Below are 19,719 nucleotides of genomic sequence, written 5' to 3' on the forward strand. Positions count from 1 at the left end.
AAATCACGTTTTTGCCTCCAAATCACGTTTTTGCCTCCAAATCACGTATTTGCCTCCAAATCACGTTTTTGCCCTCCAAATCACGTTTTTGCCTCCAAATCACGTTTTTGCCTCCAAATCACGTTTTTGCCCTCCAAATCACGTTTTTGCCCTCCAAATCACGTTTTTGCCCTCCAAATCACGTTTTGCCCTCCAAATCACGTTTTTGCCTCCAAATCAAGTTTTTGCCTCCAAATCACGTTTTTGCCTCCAAATCACGTTTTTGCCTCCAAATCACGTTTTTGCCCTCAAAATCACGTTTTGCCCTCCAAATCACGTTTTTGCCTCCAAATCACGTTTTTGCCTCCAAATCACGTTTTTGCCTCCAAATCACGTTTTTGCCTCCAAATCACGTTTTTGCCTCCAAATCACGTTTTTGCCCTCCAAATCACGTTTTTGCCTCCAAATCACGTTTTTGCCCTCCAAATCACGTTTTTGCCTCCAAATCACGTTTTTGCCTCCAAATCACGTTTTTGCCTCCAAATCACGTTTTTGCCCTCCAAATCACGTTTTTGCCCTCCAAATCACGTTTTTGCCTCCAAATCACGTTTTTTGCCTCCAAATCACGTTTTTGCCTCCAAATCACGTTTTTGCCTCCAAATCACGTTTTTACCTCCAAATCACGTTTTTGCCCTCCAAATCACGTTTTTGCCTCCAAATCACGTTTTTGCCCTCCAAATCACGTTTTTGCCCTCCAAATCACGTTTTTGCCTCCAAATCACGTTTTTGCCTCCAAATCACGTTTTTGCCTCCAAATCACGTTTTTGCCTCCAAATCACGTTTTTACCTCCAAATCACGTTTTTGCCCTCCAAATCACGTTTTTGCCTCCAAATCACGTTTTTGCCTCCAAATCACGTTTTTGCCCTCCAAATCACGTTTTTGCCTCCAAATCACGTTTTTGCCCTCCAAATCACGTTTTTGCCCTCCAAATCACGTTTTTGCCTCCAAATCACGTTTTTGCCTCCAAATCACGTTTTTGCCTCCAAATCACGTTTTTTACCTCCAAATCACGTTTTTGCCTCCAAATCACGTATTTGCCTCCAAATCACGTTTTTGCCCTCCAAATCACGTTTTTGCCTCCAAATCACGTTTTTGCCCTCCAAATCACGTTTTTGCCTCCAAATCACGTTTTTGCCTCCAAATCACGTTTTTGCCCTCCAAATCACGTTTTTGCCTCCAAATCACGTTTTTGCCTCCAAATCACGTATTTGCCTCCAAATCACGTTTTTGCCCTCCAAATCACGTTTTTGCCTCCAAATCACGTTTTTGCCTCCAAATCACGTTTTTGCCCTCCAAATCACGTTTTTGCCCTCCAAATCACGTTTTTGCCTCCAAATCAAGTTTTTGCCTCCAAATCACGTTTTTGCCTCCAAATCACGTTTTTGCCTCCAAATCACGTTTTTGCCCTCAAAATCACGTTTTGCCCTCCAAATCACGTTTTTGCCTCCAAATCACGTTTTTGCCTCCAAATCACGTTTTTGCCTCCAAATCACGTTTTTGCCTCCAAATCACGTTTTTGCCCTCCAAATCACGTTTTTGCCCTCCAAATCACGTTTTTGCCTCCAAATCACGTTTTTGCCCTCCAAATCACGTTTTTGCCTCCAAATCACGTTTTTGCCTCCAAATCACGTTTTTGCCTCCAAATCACGTTTTTGCCTCCAAATCACGTTTTTGCCTCCAAATCACGTTTTTGCCTCCAAATCACGTTTTTGCCTCCAAATCACGTTTTTGCCCTCCAAATCACGTTTTTGCCTCCAAATCACGTTTTTGCCCTCCAAATCACGTTTTTGCCTCCAAATCACGTTTTTGCCTCCAAATCACGTTTTTGCCTCCAAATCACGTTTTTGCCTCCAAATCACGTTTTTGCCTCCAAATCACGTTTTTGCCTCCAAATCACGTTTTTGCCTCCAAATCACGTTTTTACCTCCAAATCACGTTTTTGCCCTCCAAATCACGTTTTTGCCTCCAAATCACGTTTTTGCCTCCAAATCACGTTTTTGCCTCCAAATCACGTTTTTGCCCTCCAAATCACGTTTTTGCCCTCCAAATCACGTTTTTTGCCTCCAAATCACGTTTTTGCCTCCAAATCACGTTTTTGCCTCCAAATCACGTTTTTACCTCCAAATCACGTTTTTGCCTCCAAATCACGTATTTGCCTCCAAATCACGTTTTTGCCCTCCAAATCACGTTTTTGCCTCCAAATCACGTTTTTGCCCTCCAAATCACGTTTTTGCCTCCAAATCACGTTTTTGCCTCCAAATCACGTTTTTTGCCCTCCAAATCACGTTTTTTGCCTCCAAATCACGTTTTTGCCTCCAAATCACGTATTTGCCTCCAAATCACGTTTTTGCCCTCCAAATCACGTTTTTGCCTCCAAATCACGTTTTTGCCTCCAAATCACGTTTTTGCCCTCCAAATCACGTTTTTGCCCTCCAAATCACGTTTTTGCCCTCAAAATCACGTTTTGCCCTCCAAATCACGTTTTTGCCTCCAAATCACGTTTTTGCCTCCAAATCACGTTTTTGCCTCCAAATCACGTTTTTGCCTCCAAATCACGTTTTTGCCCTCCAAATCACGTTTTTGCCCTCCAAATCACGTTTTTGCCTCCAAATCACGTTTTTGCCCTCCAAATCACGTTTTTTGCCTCCAAATCACGTTTTTGCCTCCAAATCACGTTTTTGCCTCCAAATCACGTTTTTGCCCTCCAAATCACGTTTTTGCCCTCCAAATCACGTTTTTGCCTCCAAATCACGTTTTTGCCTCCAAAATCACGTTTTTGCCTCCAAATCACGTTTTTGCCTCCAAATCACGTTTTTACCTCCAAATCACGTTTTTGCCCTCCAAATCACGTTTTTGCCTCCAAATCACGTTTTTGCCTCCAAATCACGTTTTTGCCTCCAAATCACGTATTTGCCTCCAAATCACGTTTTTGCCCTCCAAATCACGTTTTTGCCTCCAAATCACGTTTTTGCCTCCAAATCACGTTTTTGCCCTCCAAATCACGTTTTTGCCCTCCAAATCACGTTTTTGCCCTCCAAATCACGTTTTGCCCTCCAAATCACGTTTTTGCCTCCAAATCAAGTTTTTGCCTCCAAATCACGTTTTTGCCTCCAAATCACGTTTTTGCCTCCAAATCACGTTTTTGCCCTCCAAATCACGTTTTGCCCTCCAAATCACGTTTTTGCCTCCAAATCACGTTTTTGCCTCCAAATCACGTTTTTGCCTCCAAATCACGTTTTTGCCTCCAAATCACGTTTTTGCCCTCCAAATCACGTTTTTGCCCTCCAAATCACGTTTTTGCCTCCAAATCACGTTTTTGCCTCCAAATCACGTTTTTGCCTCCAAATCACGTTTTTGCCTCCAAATCACGTTTTTGCCTCCAAATCACGTTTTTGCCTCCAAATCACGTTTTTGCCCTCCAAATCACGTTTTTGCCCTCCAAATCACGTTTTTGCCTCCAAATCACGTTTTTGCCTCCAAATCACGTTTTTGCCTCCAAATCACGTTTTTGCCTCCAAATCACGTTTTTGCCTCCAAATCACGTTTTTGCCTCCAAATCACGTTTTTGCCTCCAAATCACGTTTTTGCCTCCAAATCACGTTTTTGCCTCCAAATCACGTTTTTGCCTCCAAATCACGTTTTTTGCCTCCAAATCACGTTTTTGCCTCCAAATCACGTTTTTGCCTCCAAATCACGTTTTTGCCCTCCAAATCACGTTTTTGCCTCCAAATCACGTTTTTGCCTCCAAATCACGTTTTGGCCTCCAAATCACGTTTTTGCCCTCCAAATCACGTTTTTGCCTCCAAATCACGTTTTTGCCTCCAAATCACGTTTTTGCCTCCAAATCACGTTTTGCCCTCCAAATCACGTTTTTGCCTCCAAATCACGTTTTTGCCTCCAAATCACGTTTTTGCCTCCAAATCACGTTTTTTGCCCTCCAAATCACGTTTTTGCCTCCAAATCACGTTTTTGCCTCCAAATCACGTTTTTGCCTCCAAATCACGTTTTTGCCTCCAAATCACGTTTTTGCCTCCAAATCACGTTTTGGCCTCCAAATCACGTTTTTGCCTCCAAATCACGTTTTTGCCCTCCAAATCACGTTTTTGCCTCCAAATCACGTTTTTGCCCTCCAAATCACGTTTTTGCCCTCCAAATCACGTTTTTGCCTCCAAATCACGTTTTGGCCTCCAAATCACGTTTTTGCCCTCCAAATCACGTTTTTTGCCTCCAAATTACGTTTTTGCCCTCCAAATCACGTTTTTGACTCCAAATCACGTTTTTGCCCTCCAAATCACGTTTTTGCCCTCCAAATCACGTTTTTGCCTCCAAATCACGTTTTTGCCCTCCAAATCACGTTTTTGCCTCCAAATCACGTTTTTGCCTCCAAATCACGTTTTTGCCTCCAAATCACGTTTTTGCCCTCCAAATCACGTTTTTGCCTCCAAATCACGTTTTTGCCTCCAAATCACGTTTTTGCCTCCAAATCACGTTTTTGCCTCCAAATCACATTTTTGCCCTGCAAATCATGTTTTTGCCTCCAAATCACGTTTTTGCCTCCAAATCACGTTTTTGCCCTCCAAATCACGTTTTTGCCTCCAAATCACGTTTTTGCCTCCAAATCACGTTTTTGCCTCCAAATCACATTTTTGCCCTCCAAATCATGTTTTTGCCTCCAAATCACGTTTTTGCCTCCCAATCACGTTTTTGCCCTCCAAATCACGTTTTTGCCTCCAAATCACGTTTTTTGCCCTCCAAATCACGTTTTTGCCTCCAAATCACGTTTTTGCCTCCAAATCACGTGTTTGCCTCCAAATCACGTTTTTGCCTCCAAATCACGTTTTTGCCCTCCAAATCACGTTTTTGCCTCCAAATCACGTTTTTGCCCTCCAAATCACGTTTTTGCCTCCAAATCACGTTTTTGCTCTCCAAATCACGTTTTTGCCTCCAAATCACGTTTTTGCCTCCAAATCACGTTTTTGCCTCCAAATCACGTTTTTGCCCTCCAAATCACGTTTTTGCCTCCAAATCACGTTTTTACCCTCCAAATCACGTTTTTGCCCTCCAAATCACGTTTTTGCCTCCAAATCACGTTTTTTGCCTCCAAATCACGTTTTGCCTCCAAATCACGTTTTTGCCTCCAAATCACGTTTTTGCCTCCAAATCACGTTTTTGCCTCCAAATCACGTTTTTGCCCTCCAAATCACGTTTTTGCCTCCAAATCACATTTTTGCCCTCCAAATCATGTTTTTGCCTCCAAATCACGTTTTTGCCTCCAAATCACGTTTTTGCCACACACACTGCACTTGAAGGGTTTTTCTCCCGTGTGTATTCTCTGGTGTGTTACAATAGTAGATGAAAGTGCAAACACCTTCCCACACACACTGCACTTGAACGGTTTTCTCTCCTGTGCGAGTTCTCTGGTGCCGTGTCAAATGTGCAGGACAATCCGTGCTGTATGCACACCGGTCGCATTGATGCCTTTTTGCACCGAGCCACGCCGACTGCCTTTGCTCCATGAGACCAATTCTGCAGAGGCAGCGACAGCTGCAGACAGAAAAAAGAGAATATCCACACCATCTACACGTCAGTATCGATGCACAGAGGAATGCATATACAGTCACACATGACTTACACATCTATACTTTTTCATATATTCATGATATAGTGAAAAAGTGTTCCAAATTCATCACACGGGCTGTTATGGCACACAATGAGAGGATAAATGGTCATAAACATGCCTGGAAGCCCTCGTATCTTCAAAATGAACGTTAACCCAAAACTCAGCACACAATTTCAACTGTCTGGCTTCAAAATAAATGTTTATGAAAGCTAAATTCAGCTGACATAGCAAAGGGTGTTGAAAATAATACTATTTGTGTTCTGCACAAATGCATAAATTAATGTTCAATTGCAACTTAGAGGTGTGAAGCCAGGCACAGATGTCCTTGATTGCTGGGATGAGCAGTTCCGACTTCAGCTGCTGCACGTGTGTGCTGTGATCACTTCCTGACTCCATTCTTACAAAGAGTTCCAGAGGAAAAATAAAATAAACTACTGTTTTGATATAACCTCTGTGCTCAATAGAGTTAATAGACTTTACTGCAAATACAAACTTGACACTGTTACACACTCAGAGGTGGAGCCAGGATTTTCAGGAAGGGGGGGAACCCCTCCAGCAATGAAAAATTACAGGAGTTGTTAGTAAGTAAGGAGTTGTTAGTGAGAAAGGAGTTGTTAATAAGAAAGGACTTGTCCCTTGCTTTTCATTCGACGCGTGTGATTGTCATCGCGCTCGCTGAACGTGTTGATGCCTTCAGGAAAGAAAAATAGACTTTTGTATTTGGGGGGGGGGGGGGGAATGACCATGACGTATGTGGCATCAACCCGCATCACACCTGAGCTAAGCGCTCTGCAATGCTTACCCCCCTACCACATGGCTCTTCGCGCACCGTACTTCTACAGCTGCTCACAGCGTGCCGGGAGATTTTAGGTGGCGCTTCGCTCCTGGCCGATTAAGTCAATGGCTTCTCGGAGTTTCAATACAAATCCGTGTGAAGAACGGGTACAACTGCCATCTTAAATATATAGCAGAACTTACACCTGTTGGTTTGTGTGAATCAGCAAAAACTCTCCAACGCTGAGCTCTGGCGTCATGAAATTTTCACAGCTTATGCTGTCTGGAATTTCTAAGCGAACGCCACGTCATTCCCTTCCCGAGTGGCAAACATCGACCTGACGTAGCAGTGGGTTCAGGTTGAATTTCCTTGAGTGAAAACATCCGATTTAGGTAAATTGAAGTGTTTCGGCTTCCTTCTTGCAAGCATCAATTTTTCAGGGTTTTTCATTGAATTATGAGGAAATATTAAATTAATCCAAGACAAAAATCCAAGTCCCGGGCAAAGCCGGGTAGTGAAGCTAGTTATTAATAAACCCCAATGATCCTATCGAAATTAGGGATTTCTATCGGATCGTTGGGGGGGGGGCACGTGCCACCCCACCCCCACTGGCTCCACCACTGTCACACACTGGCATGGTTCACAGGTGGTGGTGTGTCCAGACCCACGCCTGGCACCTTCACCTGCTCAGTATTAATGCTTCCTCACTCCACCAAGTAATTCATTGAGGATCAATCAACACAGCCGAGACTGCGTGTCTCTCTCTCCGCGTGGTCGTGTGGATTTCCTTCCCGATCCCCGGGTTTCCCCTCCACATGTAGAGAGTGAACACCGCCACGCGTCTAGAGTGAACACCGCCACGCGTCTAGAGTGAACACCGCCACGCGTCTAGAGTGAATACTGCCACACGTCCAGAGTGAACTCCGCCACGCGTCTAGAGTGAACTCCGCCACACGTCTAGAGTGAACACCGCCACGCGTCTAGAGTGAACTCCGCCACACGTCTAGAGTGAACACCGCCACGCGTCTAGAGTGAACACCGCCACGCGTCTAGAGTGAACTCCACCACGCGTCTAGAGCGAACACCGCCACACGTCTAGAGCGAACACCGCCACGCGTCTAGAGTGAACACCGCCACACGTCCAGAGTGAACTCCGCCACGTGTCTTGAGTGAACACCGCCACGCGTCTAGAGTGAACATCGCCACGTGTCTTGAGTGAACACCGCCACGTGTCTTGAGTGAACACCGCCACACGTCCAGAGTGAACTCCGCCACGTGTCTAGAGTGAACTCCGCCACGTGTCTAGAGTGAACTCCGCCACGTGTCTAGAGTGAACTCCGCCACACGTCTAGAGTGAACACCATCACGTGTCTAGAGTGAACACCACCACGTGTCTAGAGTGAACTCCGCCACGCATCTAGAGTGAACACCGCCACGCGTCTAGAGTGAACACTGCCACGCGTCTAGAGTGAACACCGCCACGCTGTTGACGAGCCTCACCTTGTTGTTATTGTTGTTGTGGGCAAGTCGCTTCTGAAAACAAGAGCGGTATATCAGCTCAAGCGGGTGTGGCCTGGTAAAAAAAATGGAAAAAAAACCTATTAAACTTAGAGTCAGCTAACATAACAGTCAACACCCTACCTGGTTGATAACGTTCTTCCAAAGATTGCTCAATTTGAGAGAGAGACACGGAGACATATAGACAGACACATAAGCAGAGAGAGAGATGACACAAAGACACACAGAGAGAGACACAGATATAGACACACAGAGAGAGATGACACAGAGAGAGACACACATAGGCACACAGAGAAACAACGCCTCTGTGTTGAGGCCTTAAATAGAGAGAGGGGGGGTGGGTAGAGAAGGGGGTAGAGAAATTAGCACGTCAATGCAAGGCCGTAGCCATGAAGTCAACATTGGGGGAGACCAAATATTCCACGGGTCTGGGGTCCCCCCCCCCAGAAAAATATCTAAATTTGAAAACTATTTTCCTGCCATTTCCTCCCTAAAATATTTTTAAAAGTTCACTAGCACATGGCATGGACTTTGTTTTATTTGATACAATAATGTCTAATAGGGTATTGTAATACATTGCTGTTTCTTTTTTACCTTTCTTGTTTCATAGTATGTAATGGCAGAGATTAGGGATTCATAAAGTACAACGCAATCCTATAAACAGGAATCTATGCATTGTTATATGAAGACAAGTCCAGATTTCGTGGCCAAGGTTTAGCAAATTGTTGTCTTTATTAACAGAGCATCACAATTATTATTTACAAATAATTTTACAGAAACATATTGGGGGGCATATTTGATTATTATACGTATTATAACATATTATAACATTATAATTATGACATATTATACTTATTATAACATTATAATTATTATATATTATAACATAATATTATACTTATTATAACATGTTATAATGACGGCCTTGTGTCAATGAGAGACTTGGAGGTTTGGAGACTGCACAGAGAGAGAGAGAGACACTTAATGTAATGCAACACAGAGAGTCGGTCAACACACCAACTAACGTACTCTTAGGTTTTTTCGGTAAAGTCACCACGTAGGTAAAAAATGAAATTAAAATTAATGAAAGTAAAGCTTAATAACCAGGCTACAGTCTACATTATAGACTGCCAGTACACTCACCCAGCTTAATAACCAGGCTACAGTCTGCATTATAGACTGCCAGTACACTCACCCAGCTTAATAACCAGGCTGGTTTATAGCAATACAGTATGTAATTTAATGTTGGATTTGCCTATGGCAGTATATAGTACGGTATAGACGCGTGTGATGTAAGAGAATAAAGTTTAGATGGAAGCATATTATATAATTTTTTACAACGTAGAATGTTTTATGTATTACTTACTGTTAGTAACTCAGCTTATTGTAGAGTATAGTAAGTATACTGATGATGCTATGTAGTTTATACTTTAGTTTGTTATGCAGTTTTTACTTTAGTTTTTTACTTGGTTGTTTAGTAACTGCAGCTACATACTATTAACATTCCTTTCCTTTGTTAATGATACCCCCCCTCCTTTGATGCTGCTAATCCTGCATAATGCACGGGCATAGTATTGATTTGGAACCCCCCCCCCCCCGCCCACCTCCTACGCATTTTCCATATGCTGAATTCCTCTTGATATGCAAATTATTTTGTTTAGGCGCTCTTCTTCCCACCTCCCCCCCCCCTCTAACCCAGCTTAAATATACGCTCCAAGCTTGTAGGTGCTTCATTCTTCGCCTGAGGACGGCTGCTTGCGTTGTGGCCGAAACGTCGTGAGAATTGTTTTATTGTTTTATTATGATTTATTTTTATTATTTTATTACTTCCCTTCTACGTGACTTTACCGAAAGAACCAAGAAGATGAATCCCTGCAGTCACGAAAGCTTTAAATCGAAATATAATTATTGCGATTTGCGCTTTTTTCGGAAAATTATTATTTTTTATTATTTTTATCAAAATTTCATAACCCAACATATACAACAACTAAGCGAGAGAATTGAAGCGAACGCGATCAGGCGAGGGCAGGAGGCAAGGCCCCGCGTTGTAAAGTTCCAACGTGGACATCGCTTCCATGCTCGCTGCTACTCAATTGACATCCCTACGAGAGAGAGCGAGGCTCAACTTTGGTACACAACAACAACCACCTGTGGCACAGGAATGGATCACTCTTTTAATTATGTCCTTGTGCAGCAAGTGAGTAAAGTGTGGTTCTGTGAAGGTCCTGATGTGCTGTACCGAGTTGTAGCAATGATCGGCAACGGCAGAAGAATCAGTTCTGAAACACGGCAGAACTGATTCTTCTGCCGTTGCCGATCATTGCTACAACTCGGTGGGCTCTCATGAAATTGTCTTTTCCGAGACCAAGGTTCTCTGCAAACCTCCCGGCTACCATCAAAGGTTTGTACACGAAGCCATACAAATATACAAACACAGACATAATTTCAACCGTGATGATGGGTACAAACTTAGTAATCATTGGAAAGATGTTATCAACCACGCAAAAAAAAGACTTAATTACACTTTTTTGGACCATCTTATCTGACAGGCACTATTTTACTTTACTTTACCGAGTGTTAACATCCCCAGTTATTTTTTGGCAGTGCTCTCTTCATTGTTCAGCCAGCATTGGTATAAACATGGGCATTTTCGTTCTTTTGTCTATCATGTGTATCAGACCTCCCCTCCCCCCCTCTCTGTCCATTGTGTTGGCGTGTACAGCAGCAACCTCGTCCAAGCCGTAGTCCATTGTTTTTCATTGGCTACCACATTCTGATGAGCCCCCCCCCTCTCCTCCCCCCATCAACTTGCTTATAAGGGATTACTTCTTGAATCATTGCCTCACTTGATGCAGCTAATTCGGCTGTGACGGTCCCACCTGATGACGGAGACTTGTGTTGCCTCCGAAACGTCGTGATTTTTTTTAATTTTCATTAATTTTGATGTTTTACCTACGTGACTTTACCGAAAAAACCTAAAAAAAGGATTGGCATTGGAAGATATCGGTTGCGGCCGAGCGGAAGTGACGTCAGGAGGTGGGCGAATACCTTGGTGACATGACGTCACTAGCGAAGCACACCTCCCCCTGACGTTTGACGTCGATGAGGTCACGCTGAGCGGTGACGTCAGAGAGCGGGGTCAGAGTTCAAGTTTGTTGACAACAGTGAAGCGGCAGTGTCGTGGTGAGCGCTGCGCTCCGCACCGACCAGCCGAGTTCCATTCCCGCTCGTGGCCAACACCGCCAGTGACGACTTTCTGAACCGGTCCTGAGCCTCCCCTACGTCGACTCAGCCTCGAACGAGTACCCGGTGCAGTGTGTCAACATCGCCACTGGGGAGACAAAGGCGGCCGGGCGTGGTGCTGGCCACCCACCCCCTCGTGTGCCGTCCCACCCTTAATAGGTGCTCGCTAACAGCACTTGCCCCTGCAGTCTGTTAAGGCTGTACGGGGGATCTTTGTCTTTGTGTGTTGGGAGCAAGTTTGAGTGGCGTGTAGCCGTGGGAGTTGAACGGGCGCCTGCTGCTACTGACAGTCGTTGACTGCGGTTGGACAGACGCTGATAGACAGACACACACAGACAAAACAGGCGGATAGACACAGACAAGAGGAACACAGAGACGACATAGTCAGAGACAGGCAGAGAGAGAGACACATAGAGGCGAACAGAGACACAGACGGACAGAGAGATGTTGAATCGAACTCACTGAACTCGCTCCATTGAAAGAGATTCCTCGATCTTTGTCCATCCCCGGAAGTCGTTCTAGTTTCAATTTATTTCATTGTGTGTGGTGTGTAGTGTAAGCAATGTGGGATATCGATGTACACGGACATGAACAACATCAGCAGACAAGACGTCTTTCATACTCTTTGGTTCTTTCAGTAAAGTCACGTAGGTAGAACAAGTAAAATAATAATAAATAAATCACGACGTTTGGATCGCAACACGAGCGGTCGTCCTCAGGCGAAAACATCCAGACATTGTCGCGGCAGAAGTCACGTGAGCTACAGCTGAGCATTGTTTTAATGCGGTGGGCTCACGCGAAAATGATTTCTGTAAGACGAAGGTACTTTGAAAACCCACTGGCGATGCTCTTTTATATAAGCGCACAACTTGATCTATCTGTATTCTTAGTTCTTTCTTAAAATTATTCATTTTGATTTCATTTTTTACCTACGTGACTTTACAGAAAGAACTAAGAATATGAATCCTTGCAGTCACGAAAGCTTCAAATCTAGAATTAATCTGTGATGAATGCTGCACTTTCCGTCGTTTTCATGCAGGGGGCGCTATAACCCTACGCGCCCCCTGCATGAACGACGGAGGCACAGGGACAGACGTTCGATCACGTTGGAATCGATCTGCAGACGGCGGTCTTCTCGCACGGCCAGCTCTGTGTCGCCTCATCTCAATCCCGCGATCCCAACCAGGTGAAAGTCCGCATCGAACCGAATCCCCGGCAAGGCCACCTACTTAACGACGAGAGAAAATTCACACGAAATGTCGTTTTCAATTAAGTCTTCCCGATGTAAAATGATATAAGCTTTTATTGAAGAAACACAATTCAAAACATAATACAATTCAAAGTTGTTTCATTTTCAAACTTCAAAACGGAGCATTGGGAGTTGGCGTGGATGCGTCATTCATGTGCAATTTTCTTCGTGACTTTCCTGGCCCAAGGCCGTAAATGGTTGAGGGGCACCGCAGGCGGTCAAGGCTTGCTTCAATCCATGGTTGTCAACATCCAGACGTTAATCAGTAAGGAGCATTTCTTGTCCTAGTTCGCCAACATATAAGACATCATGCAACATTCTAATGAGTGTTGTTGTGGAGAATGTATCTACTAGATGTGCTCTGCCTTGTAACCGAATACATATCTGTACCAAAAATGCATTCCAAATGTGCTCTTAAAATGACCTCCTTGCTATGAAGCAGATCAGCAGACACGACATGTTTCATTTATCGATCTCTCCACGAAACAAAGGAATGTTTAAACAAACTATAACTAGCACAGACTTCTGGGAGCGCGTCATTGATTCAGTGCAAACCACATGTGGACCCTTATTGGTGCACAGCGTCTCAACAGCAGCCGGGCTTGTTTCAACCGATAGTTACGGACATCCAGACGTTAATCAGCCAGGCGCATTTCTAGTCCGAGTTAGACAAAATCTACGTCAACACGTAATACAAATTTTTAATTCGTGTTGTTGAGAATGTATCTCCTCTACGTGTAACTTTAAGTGGTTTGCCTTGTAACAGATGAATGATCCGAGTGTGCTCCCTATTTCAAAGACAATGAGTTGCTCCAGAGGGAGATGCTTCCTGAACACACAAAAATACCCTTTGACCTGTACCACAAGAACAATGAGTGTCCACCAGATAGCAGACGTCACCACGCATTGAATACTTGTCCACCAGAGGGCACGCGTAACACGTCAAGCGCCGGTAAAAAACAAACCTAAACTCTGCAGCCGATTTGCGCTGCAATTCTTTATTTCTTCACGGATTAAAAAAAAAGTGGTTGGAGCGCCGTTGCATGGTGACGTCATCGCGCTCAGGTTGATTGGCTCCCCCCTGCGTGGTGACGCCATCGCGCTCACGTTGGTTGGCGCGCCCCCGTGCGTGGTGACGTCATCGCGCTCGGTGTCGTGGGCGCGCCCCCGGGCGTGGTGACGTCATCGCGCTCGGGTTCGTGGGCCCCCCCTTTCGTGGTGACGTCATCGCGCTCGGGTTCGTGGGCGCCCTCGTGCGTGGTGACGTCATCGCGCTCGGGTTGGCGGGCGCCCCCGTGCGTGGTGACGTCATCGCGCTCCGGTTGGCGGGCGCCCCCGTTCGTGGTGACGTCATCGCGCTCGGGTTCGTGGGCGCGCCCCCATTCGTGGTGACGTCATCGCGCTCGGGTTGATTGGGGCACCTCCCTGCGTGGTGACGTCATCGTGTGGGCGGGGGGGCTGGTCACGTGGGCGGGGGGGCTGGTCAGAATGTATCTCACATAATACAAAATTATAATTCGTGTTGTAGAGAATGTATCTCCTCTACGTGTAACTTTTGAGTGGTTTGCCTTGTAACTGATGAATGATCCGAGTGTGCTCCCTATTTCAAAGACAATGAGTTACTCCAGAGGGAGATGCTTCCTGAACACACAAAAAAACCCTTTGACCTGTATCACAAGAACAATGCGCCTCACCTGAGTGATCTGTACAGGTTACTTGCAAAACACACACTGTGTCCTAACATCACTTATTCAATGTTTGACCCTTATAGACAAAATGGTACATGTACGCACACAATCAGATAAGTATTCATTCAAAATTAGTGACAGGCATATTAACAAAATTGAATTACTGCACTGAAATATACTGCATTAGGTTACATTGCATTAACAAGAAGCTAATTTAAAAAAATACGCACCGTCTGCTTAACAGTGTATGTACAACATACTAATGCACCATTCAAAACGAGTCGGCCATTGCATGCTGGTGTCTGGGTCAAAATTGATAAAAATTCTAAACATTACCTACAAACTCCACAACTGAGATGCCACATCAACCATCGCCCCCTACTGACAGGCTCTTGTCCACATGCAGGCCGGTGCAGGGCCACCACCTTGTGCCACACAGGGGCAGCTGCTACTTGGGGATGCTGTTCGAGTGTTTGAGACGAGAAACGATACAAAACTCCGAATTGCCGAGGCAATTAAGCAAGCACAATATAAATGCAATTGATAAGATTGAATGCTTGGGAGCTTATTGGCATTCGCTCCTGGTTAGAGGTCTACCCAACACACAGGTCCACAAAGACTGGCCGCTCTTACCCTGCAGGTTGAACCTAGGAACTGAGTGTTCAACTTCACATTCTTGTCATTAGAGGCCTGTGACAAAGGTGCATCTATTGGAGCGGCATCGTCTAAGGCAGTGGTTCTTAACCTTGTTGGAGGTACTGAACCCCACCAGTTTCATATGCGCATTCACAGAACCCTTCTTAATTGGAAAAATAAAATATTTTTTCAAATTGAAAACATAGGTACATGTTTTACTGGTGCACAATCATGAGTCAGGTGTGTGTCTTAACCTCCGCCAAACCCCTGAGACTGACTCACCGAACCCCTGGGGTTCGATCGAACCCAGGTAAAGAACCACTGGTCAAAGGCTTACGCATCTCCCGGGTCTCCATTTGACTTTGTATTGTCTCGGAGGAAGTCCACCCACACCTCCACTTCCACAAACTGCTGGGAGTCGCCTCGCTCTGCCTCACAGTCAGAATTCTCCTCCTGCTTCACGTTGCCTCCATCGATGCGAAGGTCCCATTTGGGAGTTAAATCTTCATCTTCACATTTTACCTTCACTTCTTTGCTCTTCACCATCACGTCTTCACATTTCACATTCACCTCTTCATATTTCACCTCGTTACCTTTAAAAGTGTCCAAGCTGGGATTTTCTTCCGGTTCTTGTTTGATGAGCGATGGGCTCATTGCAGCACTTTGACTTTCACAAGCTGATTTCACACTCCACTCCTGGTGGATCTTCTGATGCTTGTGTGTTCTCTGGTGTCGTTGAAGATTTGGTGAAAGTGTAAACGCCTTCTCACACACACCGCACTTGAAGGGTTCTCTCCCGTGTGTGTTCTCTGGTGTGCTACAAGATGAGCTGAACATGCAAACACCCTCCCACACACACTGCACTTGAAGGGTTTCTCTCCCGTGTGTGTTCTCTTGTGTGTTACAAGAGCAGATGACTGTGCAAACGCCTTCCCACACACACTGCACTTGAAGGGTTTCTCTCCCGTGTGTATTCTCGTGTGTTACAAGAGTAGCTGAACGTGCAAACGCCCTCCCACACACACTGCACTTGAAGGGTTTCTCTCCTGTGTGAGTTCTCTGGTGCCGTGTCAAATGTTCAGGACGATCCGTGCTGTATGCACACTGGTCGCATTGATGCCTTTTTGCACCGAGCTGCGCCGAGTGCCTTTGCTCCATGAGACCAATTCTGCAGAGGCAGCGACAGCTGCAGACAGAAACAAAGAATACCCACACCATCTACACGTCAGTATCGAGGCACAGAGGAATGCATATATACACAGTCACACGTGACTTACACGTCTATAGTTATTCATATATTTATGATATAGTAAAAAAAAAGTGTCCCAAATTCATCACACGGGCTGTTATGGCACACAATGAGAGGAAAACTAAAATAAACTACTGTTTTGATATAACCTCTGTGCTCAATAGAGTTAATAGACGTTACTGCAAATACAAACTTGACACTGTCACACACTCAGAGGTGGAGCCAGGATTTTCAGGTAGGGGGGGGAAACCCCTCCAGCAATGAAAAATTACAGGATTTGTTATTAAGTAAGGAGTTGTTAGTGAGAAAGGACTTGTCCCTTGCTTTTCATTCGACGCGTGTGATCGTCATCGCGCTCGCTGAACGTGTTGATGCCTTCAGGAAAGAAAAATAGACTTTTGTATTTTGGGGGGGGGGGGGGGGAATGACCATGACGTATGTGGCATCAACCCGCATCACACCTGAGCTAAGCGCTCTGCAATGCTTACCCCCCTACCACATGGCTCTTCGCGCGCCGTACTTCTACAGCTGTTCACAGCGTGCCGGGAGATTTTAGGTGGCGCTTCGCTCCTGGCCGATAAAGTCATTGGCTTCTCGGAGTTTCAATACTAATCCGTGTGAAGAACGGGTACAACTGCCATCTTAAATATAAAGCAGAACTTACACCTGTTTGTTTGTGTGCAGCAGCAAAACTCTCCAACGCTGAGCTCTGGCGTCATGAAATTTTCACAGCTTATGCTGTCTGGAATGTCTAAGCGAACGCCACGTCATTCCCTTCCCGAGTGGCAAAAATCGACCTGACGTAGCAGTGGGTTCAGGTTGAATTTCCTTGAGTGAAAACATCCGATTTAGGTAAATTGAAGTGTTTCGGCTTCCTTCTTGCAAGCATCAATTTTTTCAGGGTTTTTCATTGAATTATGAGGGAATATTAAATTAATCCAAGACAAGAATCCAAGTCCCGGGCAAAGCCGGGTAGTGAAGCTAGTTACTAATAAACCCCAATGATCCTATCGAAATTAGGGATTTCTATCGGATCGTTGGGGGGGCACGTGCCACCCCACCCCCACTGGCTCCACCACTGTCACACACTGGCATGGTTCACAGGTGGTGGTGTGTCCAGACCCACGCCTGGCCACCTTCACCTGCTCAGTATTAATGCTTCCTCACTCCACCAAGTAATTCATTGAGGATCAACCACCACAGCCGAGGCTGCGTGTCTCTCTGTGGTGAGATGTTAACTACCTGTCCTGGCATACAGGAAGTCGTGGGTTCGATCCCGACCCTGACGCCTGCTGTATATTTGTAGTTTACGTGTCTCTCTCTCTCCCTGTGGTCGCGTGGATTTCCTTCCCGATCCTCGGGTTTCCCCTCCACATGTAGAGAGTGAACACCGCCACGCGTCCAGAGTGAACACCGCCACGCGTCTAGAGTGAACACCGCCACACGTCTAGAGTGAACACCGCCACACGTCTAGAGTGAACACCGCCACACGTCTAGAGTGAACACCGCCACGCGTCTAGAGTGAACACCACCACGTGTCTAGAGTGAACACCACTACGCTGTTGACAAGCCTCACCTTGTTGTTGTTGTTGTGGGCAGGTCGCTTCTGAAAACAAGAGCGGTACAGCAGCTCAAGCGGGCGTGGCCTGGTAAAAAATGAAAAGAAACTGTGAATATTTAAAACAAAACAAAGTTACAAAGTAGCGAGCCAGGTGAAGGGAAATTAAAACTTAAGCAAGATACTCTTTGGTTCTTTCGGTAAAGTCACGTAGAATAAATAAATACATTATGTAATAGCATACGACGTTTCAACTGCAACACAAGCAATCATCATCAGGTACAAATGAAAGAGAAAAAAAACCTATTAAACTTAGAGTCAGCTAACATAACAGTCAACACCCTACCTGGTTGATAATGTTCTTCCAAAGATTGCTCAATTTGAGAGAGAGACACGGAGACACATAGACAGACACATAAGCAGAGAGAGAGATGACACAAAAACACACAGAGAGAGACACACATATAGACACACAGAGAGAGATGACACAGAGAGAGACACACATAGGCACACAGAGAAACAACGCCTCTGTGTTGAGGCCTTAAATAGAGAGAGGGGGGGGGGTAGAGAAGGGGGTAGAGAAACTAGCACGTCAATGCAAGGCCGTAGCCATGGAGTCAACATTGGGGGGGACCAAATCTTCCACGGGTCTGGGGTCCCCCCCCCCCAGAAAAATATGTAAATTTGAAAACTATTTTCCTGCCATTTCCTCCCTAAAATATTTTTAAAAGTTCACTAAAACATGGGATGGACTTTGTTTTATTTGATACAATAATGTCTAATAGGGTATTGTAATACATTGCTCTGTTTTTTCTTTTTTACCTTTCTTGTTTCATAGTGTGTAATGGCAGAGATTAGGGATTCATAAAGTACAACGCAATCCTATAAACAGGAATCTATGCATTGTGATATGAAGACAAGTCCAGATTTCGTGGCCAAGGTTTAGCAAATTGTTGTCTTTATTAACAGAGCATCGCAATTTTTATTTACAAATATTTTTACAGAAACATATTGGGGGGGCATATTTGATTATGATACTTATTATACAATATTATAACATTATAATTATAACATATTATACTTATTATAACATTATAATTATTATATATTATAACATAATATTATACTTATTATAACATGTTATAATGACGGCCTTGTGTCAATGAGAGACTTGGAGGTTTGGTGACTGCACAGAGAGAGAGAGACACTTCATGTAATGCAACACAGAGAGTCGGTCAACACACCAACTAACGTACTCTTAGGTTTTTTCGGTAAAGTCACCACGTAGGTAAAAATGAAATTAAAATTAATAAAAGTACAAATATAAATAAAATAATAAAATTATAATAAATCACGCCTCACTTGATGAAGCAAATTATAGTCTACATTATAGACTGCCAGTACACTCACCCAGCTTAATAACCAGGCTACAGTCTACATTATAGACTGCCAGTACACTCACCCAGCTTAATAACCAGGCTACAGTCTACATTATAGACTGCCAGTACACTCACCCAGCTTAATAACCAGGCTACAGTCTACATTATAGACTGCCAGTACACTCACCCAGCTTAATAACCAGGCTACAGTCTACATTATAGACTGCCAGTACACTCACCCAGCTTAATAACCAGGCTACAGTCTACATTATAGACTGCCAGTACACTCACCCAGCTTAATAACCAGGCTACAGTCTACATTATAGACTGCCAGTACACTCACCCAGCTTAATAACCAGGCTACAGTCTACATTATAGACTGCCAGTACACTCACCCAGCTTAATAACCAGGCTACAGTCTACATTATAGACTGCCAGTACACTCACCCAGCTTAATAACCAGGCTACAGTCTACATTATAGACTGCCAGTACACTCACCCAGCTTAATAACCAGGCTACAGTCTACATTATAGACTGCCAGTACACTCACCCAGCTTAATAACCAGGCTACAGTCTACATTATAGACTGCCAGTACACTCACCCAGCTTAATAACCAGGCTACAGTCTACATTATAGACTGCCAGTACACTCACCCAGCTTAATAACCAGGCTACAGTCTACATTATAGACTGCCAGTACACTCACCCAGCTTAATAACCAGGCTACAGTCTACATTATAGACTTCCAGTACACTCACCCAGC

The 19,719-nt window shown here is 44.6% G+C and overlaps 1 long non-coding RNA gene across 1 annotated transcript; it reads right to left on the bottom strand.

Annotated features, from left to right (window-relative positions):
* Positions 1–12,458: 12,458 nt before the first annotated feature.
* LOC144738267 (uncharacterized) lies at positions 12,459–18,233 on the bottom strand. Its single transcript, XR_013589208.1, has 3 exons — positions 17,923–18,233; positions 17,595–17,664; positions 12,459–15,955 (listed from the first exon to the last, which is right to left on the bottom strand). It is a non-coding gene; the product is annotated as an uncharacterized LOC144738267 (long non-coding RNA).
* Positions 18,234–19,719: the final 1,486 nt, after the last annotated feature.

Source organism: Lampetra planeri, chromosome 81, assembly GCF_965212315.1.
Source record: "Lampetra planeri chromosome 81, kcLamPlan1.2.h2, whole genome shotgun sequence".
Lineage (NCBI taxonomy): Eukaryota > Metazoa > Chordata > Hyperoartia > Petromyzontiformes > Petromyzontidae > Lampetra > Lampetra planeri.